This window comes from Lathyrus oleraceus, chromosome 7, assembly GCF_024323335.1.
Source record: "Lathyrus oleraceus cultivar Zhongwan6 chromosome 7, CAAS_Psat_ZW6_1.0, whole genome shotgun sequence".
Classification (NCBI taxonomy): domain Eukaryota; kingdom Viridiplantae; phylum Streptophyta; class Magnoliopsida; order Fabales; family Fabaceae; genus Lathyrus; species Lathyrus oleraceus.
The window spans coordinates 464,843,257-464,850,345 of NC_066585.1; the positions used below are offsets into that span (position 1 = coordinate 464,843,257).

At 30.3% G+C, this 7,089-nt stretch overlaps 1 non-coding gene across 1 annotated transcript; it reads right to left on the reverse strand.

Moving 5' to 3' along the window:
• Positions 1–2,951: 2,951 nt before the first annotated feature.
• Positions 2,952–3,033, reverse strand: TRNAS-GCU (transfer RNA serine (anticodon GCU)). Its single transcript has one exon. It is a non-coding gene; the product is annotated as a tRNA-Ser (tRNA).
• Positions 3,034–7,089: the final 4,056 nt, after the last annotated feature.

Sequence of the window (7,089 nt, forward strand, 5' to 3'; positions counted from 1 at the left end):
GTTGGAGTTTTGAGTTTGCTATCCTCCAAATCGGACCACAATTTTGTATCGGGATGATCTTAAATCGAATGAACTTTTGTATAAGGATGTGCTCAAGAACCAATGTGAAGATTTATTCACTGATTATTCTTCAAGAACCAAAAAGGAGAACTTTTCCTCAAGTGACTGAGTTCACGAACCAAATGGAGATTAACATTAATCCATAAAAGAGGTTTTATACAAGTTTAACTTCAAACCTAAACAATTACTTCTTATAGAAGAATAACTTACTTAAGAGGAAAAAGAACTCTTAGTAAATTTGCAATAATGTCCTTTTTCAGAACAACTTCATCACTTAACTCAAAAATGTTTCTCAAAGCACTATGGTTAAAAATATGTGAGACAAATAATACACATATTCTATTATATCAATGAGATGTTGTAGTTATTCTTTTTCCACTTTTGATAGTAGATTTTGAATGAGTTTCTTTTAATTTGAGTTTGGAGTCTTTAATTATTGAATAATGACTTGAATTTGCTTTGATGTTCTTGACACATATTATCTTCAAAGTAAAAAAAATACAAGTGAGAAATGATTAAAAGAAAAGGTTGATATATATATATATATATATATATATATATATATATATATATATATATATATATATATATAAATATATATATATATATATATATATATATATATATATATAATTGATCTTAAGAGTATTTAATAATACTTGTGAGCCTTTAAAAGGTTAAGTGTCCAACCCCCCTTACACAAGAAAAATTAAGTTTCAGGTTTACTTTCAATCAAATAGCGAATAACGAAATGAAATAGTTAGTCTTCACACCAAACAACGAAGAGATCTTTGAGCAATTTGTCTCTTAGCCAACTTGAGATTTTGTATTGGTTAATCTCAAATCAAGTTGGAGTTTTGAGTTTGCTATCCTCCAAATCGGACCACGATTTTGTATCGGGATGATCTTAAATCGAATGAACTTTTGTATAAGGATGTGCTCAAGAACCAATGTGAAGATTTATTCACTGATTATTCTTCAAGAACCAAAAGGAGAACTTTTCCTCAAGTGACTGAGTTCACGAACCAAATGGAGATTAACATTAATCCATAAAAGAGGTTTTATACAAGTTTAACTTCAAACCTAAACAATTACTTCTTATAGAAGAATAACTTACTTAAGAGGAAAAAGAACTCTTAGTAAATTTGCAATAATGTCCTTTTTCAGAACAACTTCATCACTTAACTCAAAATGTTTCTCAAAGCACTATGGTTAAAAATATGTGAGACAAATAATACACATATTCTATTATATCAATGAGATGTTGTAGTTATTCTTTTTCCACTTTTGATAGTAGATTTTGAATGAGTTTCTTTTAATTTGAGTTTGGAGTCTTTAATTATTGAATAATGACTTGAATTTGCTTTGATGTTCTTGACACATATTATCTTCAAAGTAAAAAAAATACAAGTGAGAAATGATTAAAAGAAAAGGTTGATATATATATATATATATATATATATATATATATATATATATATATATATATATATATATATATATATATATATATATATATATATATATATATATATATATATATATATATATATATATATATATATATATATATAATTGATCTTAAGAGTATTTAATAATACTTGTGAGCCTTTAAAAGGTTAAGTGTCCAACCCCCCTTACACAAGAAAAATTAAGTTTCAGGTTTACTTTCAATCAAATAGCGAATAACGAAATGAAATAGTTAGTCTTCACACCAAACAACGAAGAGATCTTTGAGCAATTTGTCTCTTAGCCAACTTGAGATTTTGTATTGGTTAATCTCAAATCAAGTTGGAGTTTTGAGTTTGCTATCCTCCAAATCGGACCACGATTTTGTATCGGGATGATCTTAAATCGAATGAACTTTTGTATAAGGATGTGCTCAAGAACCAATGTGAAGATTTATTCACTGATTATTCTTCAAGAACCAAAAAGGAGAACTTTTCCTCAAGTGACTGAGTTCACGAACCAAATGGAGATTAACATTAATCCATAAAAGAGGTTTTATACAAGTTTAACTTCAAACCTAAACAATTACTTCTTATAGAAGAATAACTTACTTAAGAGGAAAAAGAACTCTTAGTAAATTTGCAATAATGTCCTTTTTCAGAACAACTTCATCACTTAACTCAAAAATGTTTCTCAAAGCACTATGGTTAAAAATATGTGAGACAAATAATACACATATTCTATTATATCAATGAGATGTTGTAGTTATTCTTTTTCCACTTTTGATAGTAGATTTTGAATGAGTTTCTTTTAATTTGAGTTTGGAGTCTTTAATTATTGAATAATGACTTGAATTTGCTTTGATGTTCTTGACACATATTATCTTCAAAGTAAAAAAAATTCAAGTGAGAAATGATTAAAAGAAAAGGTTGATATATATATATATATATATATATATATATATATATATATATATATATATATATATATATATATATATATATATATATATATATATATATATATATATATATATATATATATATATATATATATATATATATATATATATATATATATATATATATATATATATATATATATATATTGTGATAAATTATATTATATATTTGATAAGGGAGAGTTTATAAATAAAAATAAAATGAGATTTGAAATTAAAAAAGAAAGAATTATTGTTATGTTTAGGGGAGTTTATAAATAAAAATAAAATGAGATTTGAAATTAAAAACAAAAAAGAAAAGAAAAAGAGAAGAAATAAATATTATAACAGAGTAGTATTAATTTAATATAGAAATTTAAAGTTGGCAATAGCATGAGAAAACACGTAAGAGTCATTGCCGGAATAATTGATTAGAGCGAGCGAGAAATTGAAAAGAAGACCGTACAAATAATGACAAATTAATTATTTAAAAAACAGAATACGTCGCCTGAGAGATTCGAACTCTCGCGGGGAAACCCCATGTACTTAGCAGGCACACGCCTTAACCACTCGGCCAAAGCGACTCTGTTGAATGCCGATTAGTGCGCTAATTATTACCACTATTAAAACTGCTTGGAAACCCAAATGCACTATTATCATACTATTGTTTTACGCCAGATGATAATGTCATCATACAAAATGTATCCTATCTTATTTCTAACTTTGTACAAATAGTTACATGCTCCAACTTTTTTTTTAAATCACTAGAAAACTATTTATTCTTTAAACAACACAATTTTTAAATTAAATAATCACTATAAAGTTATTTATTTTTTAAATAATGAATTACATGATTGGTTCTTGTAATTATTTTAAACATTTCACTCTTACAAGTTTTTTGTTATATCGTTATTAAATATTTATTTTACAATAAAATAAAATAATTAAACTTAAATCTCATGTCACTCAAATTTTAACTGTTTGAGGCTAGCCGGTTCATTCTCCTATCATTTTAAATAAACTTTTTAAAAGGAGTTTAAACCAATAAAAAAATATAAAATCATTCATCTGATCCATACAACAAATTATTGATTAAGTGTTTTCAAACATAAAAGAAATTGTTAGTGCATAATAAAATATATAGAAAAATCAAATGATAAATAGAATCAATTATTATTCAAATCAAGAAGGATCAAGGATCCCCAATTCCCTACAAATTTTCTGAAATTGTTTTGTGGGCAACAGTTTTGTTAAAATATCAGCAAGCTGATTTTTAGTGTTCACATATTCAAAAATAACATCGCCTTTTTCAACATGATCCCTAAGAAAATGAAGTTAAATTTCAATATGTTTAGTGTGTGAATGTAGAAAAGGAGTCTTAGTTAGGCTTATAGCGCTAGTGTTATCTCACTTAATTGGAACACAACCATATTTTTGTTTACTTGTGTTTTTAGTAAACAATCGCGAGTTTAGTTCACTTAAAAGATTAACTCTAAAAATCTCAAAGACAAATTTTATAAAGACAAATTATGGTGAAAAGTGTGTGTGACTTGGATTTAAACGTTTGGATAATGACAAATTAAATGCAAAAGATAGACTTTGAATAAAGGCATTAAACGACAAAAAAGGTAAAAGAAGTAAATGACATTTAATGTAAATGCTTTGAATACAAAAAGATTTGCATAAATTTTAAATTGGTGGATGCAGACTCACATGTCTCACAAACTGTTTCGTTTTGTGACTTGGGTACTTTAGTTCTAAAGAGAAACTGACGAGAATTGTCAACTCACATTAAAATGCATAAGATCAAATTATATATCATTACAAAGAAAATCATCGACCACACTTAAACACTATAAATCTGACACGTATCCCATTACTTAGGCCTTCGTGTTCCAACTTACCTCCATGCGTATTCAAGGATGTAACTACTGAAAACTAATCAAAACATGGTGATAACTAGTAATAATTGTCTCTGAATGCATTACTTTCCTATGTCGGAAGGTGGATGTATTTCGAAATCACTTAGTCGTAGGACTTAGATATATCATAAGTCCTTAACACTTAAAAGTGTAGACTTTGACTTCGTGTTGAATGGTTGTTATGTGATGTTTCAAGATGTTGAACATGTTTAGAAGACAGAGTGATCATAATTTTGTGAATATGTTCTTGAGACTCCTCCAAAACATTCATGTCCTCGACTCCACTTGCAGCTTAGTCGAACCAACGGATTAATACAACCACTATGTCGAAGCTTTGGGCTTAAGTTTTTAGACATTTAGTAATGTCAACGTAGCTTGACCATCAATTTGTTTACTTTTTTCTTAACTAAAAATTCCAGGCTAACAGATGCCCCTGAAAAATTCCACTTTGAACATATGTATCAGATGGAAGAAATATGGCATTTTATGTGACTACTCGAGACATGTTTAGATTAGCTACACATGGCACATCAAATAGACGTTTTTAGTCATCATGACCACTTTCCACCAACTGTTAGGTCACAGACGTGCGTCTAGTTAATCATCATTAGTCTGAGTTCCCATGATATTAAATATCCACTAAATTAAATAAATTTAAAAGAATTCATTTAATTTTATTTTTTCAACAAATCTAAATGTCATCTGTCAATTTGGACATGCAAGTTGTCTCAATTCTCTAGAGGGTAACTCAAAAGTTTCTTTTTTCTTGGTGGCTATGTATAGGCTTCTTCATCCTCTTCCCATTTGTAGCACCTCAAATTTACACCTCCCACTTGTACATTCATTTCATTTTTAGGTCATTGACATTACACTAACATCACATTAACATTACCTTGTCATTGCATATCATGTTGCATCTTATCAGTCAAGACTGGTATCAAGAGGATTCATCTGTGCAAAAGAGCAAGCATTTCCATGAGAAAAAAGGCCCTATGGGTGTTCCAGTGAGCTTATGTGAGCCAAGATTCATTTTGAAGCCATTGTACCAAGTGCTAGAGGCTCAAAGTCCACAGTGCAGTTTCAGGTCATCTGGGGCCCATGAAAGTTAACTGAAAGTCAACTGAGGGCTAGGAGATGGAGAAGTGTTTTGAGACACTTCATTCATGTTCCAAAGAAGGTTATTCAACATGTCAAACATCTACCTTGAAGATTTTGAAGCCAGATCAAAAGTTTCCAAAAATGGAAAGTGACCTGTAATTTCAAGTTTCCAAAAATGGCAAGTTTTTGGACCAACTTCAACTCAACTTCCCAACATCAAAGAAGCTTCAAATGAATTTTTGTACAACATGAAAGTTGAAGATCTTTCTCTCCCATTTCCAAAAAGTCCAAGATCATGAATTTCTAATGAATGGTTAAGGAGTTATGATCAAATCATGGCAAAGTGTGCTTGAAACTTCAAATGGCCATATCTTTTGAACCAAGACTCCAAATTTGGTGGTTCTTTTTGCAAAATGTTCCTCATGACATGAGGTTTCCAAATCAACCATCACATTGCATGAAATGTTATCATATGATCACTTGCTTGTTCATGAAGTTTTTGAAGGAAATTTGCCAAAATCAAAATTGGTGGATCACATGCATGTAATTCCAATTCCAATGTGTGCATGGAGTAATTTTGAGTAGATTTGGGCCAGCTTGGTGTACTGTTCACGTGTGCATCTCATGCATGAGGTGAAAATGAAAATTTGTGCATGCACCTTATATCCTTCTAATCTCATTTAGCTTTGGCCTAATCATGATTTCAGGTTGATTAAGAGGACATATATAAGGTTGATCACAACTGTATTGATCAGAACTCACATTTTCAGATCTAGATTTGGAATTTTGATCAAAATTTTCTCTCATAAAGAACATCAAAATTCCTCACACAAACACTCATTTCCTTGCATAATTGTGGATCCTGGTGAAGTTTAGAGTGTGATTCAACGTGCATTTTGAAGAATTCGTGCCAGATTCAATCATGCTTGAAGCTTGAAGGTGTTAATGGAGTTTTCAAATTAAGCTGGATTCACACGTGTTGGAGCTTCAATTTCTTCATCAATCATCTCTACAAGCATCCTGGAATTGATCTGGATCATTTGGAGCCTTGGATCGTGCAAAACCATAACCTGCTCTTCAAGAGGTAGGATTTTTGACCTTCACAATTCTCCAATTCATGTGTATATTCTTGTAGATCTCTCTTCACTGATGATTCTGAGCAAAAAATCAATTGAAATGATGTAGTATTGAGTGAATTATGTGTGATTGAAGTGTTCATGTCAAAAATGTTTGTGATCGATTTGCACGATATAGGATGTTTTAGCATGATTTGACCATGGATTATTGGTGTACATTGCATGAGGTTTCGTTTGGTATGTTCATTTCATGTTTCTGGGCATTTCTGGAAAAATCTGGAAATTGGTGATGAACATTCATCATCTTCATCATGGAGAAGATGAAGATTCATGATTAGCGACGGATCCTGGAGATTAGCGACGGACCTGGCTTTGTGTATGCGTGGCTTAAGGTTTGATTGTAATTGGTCCACGCGTGCGTCCAGTAGGCAGATTCATTGGCTCACAATCGTTTGACCGCGCCAAGTAAGTGCTGACCATGCCAACGCATTAATGAAACGCAACGTTTCATATGTGTTGGCGCGCCACATTTGAATGTATACAC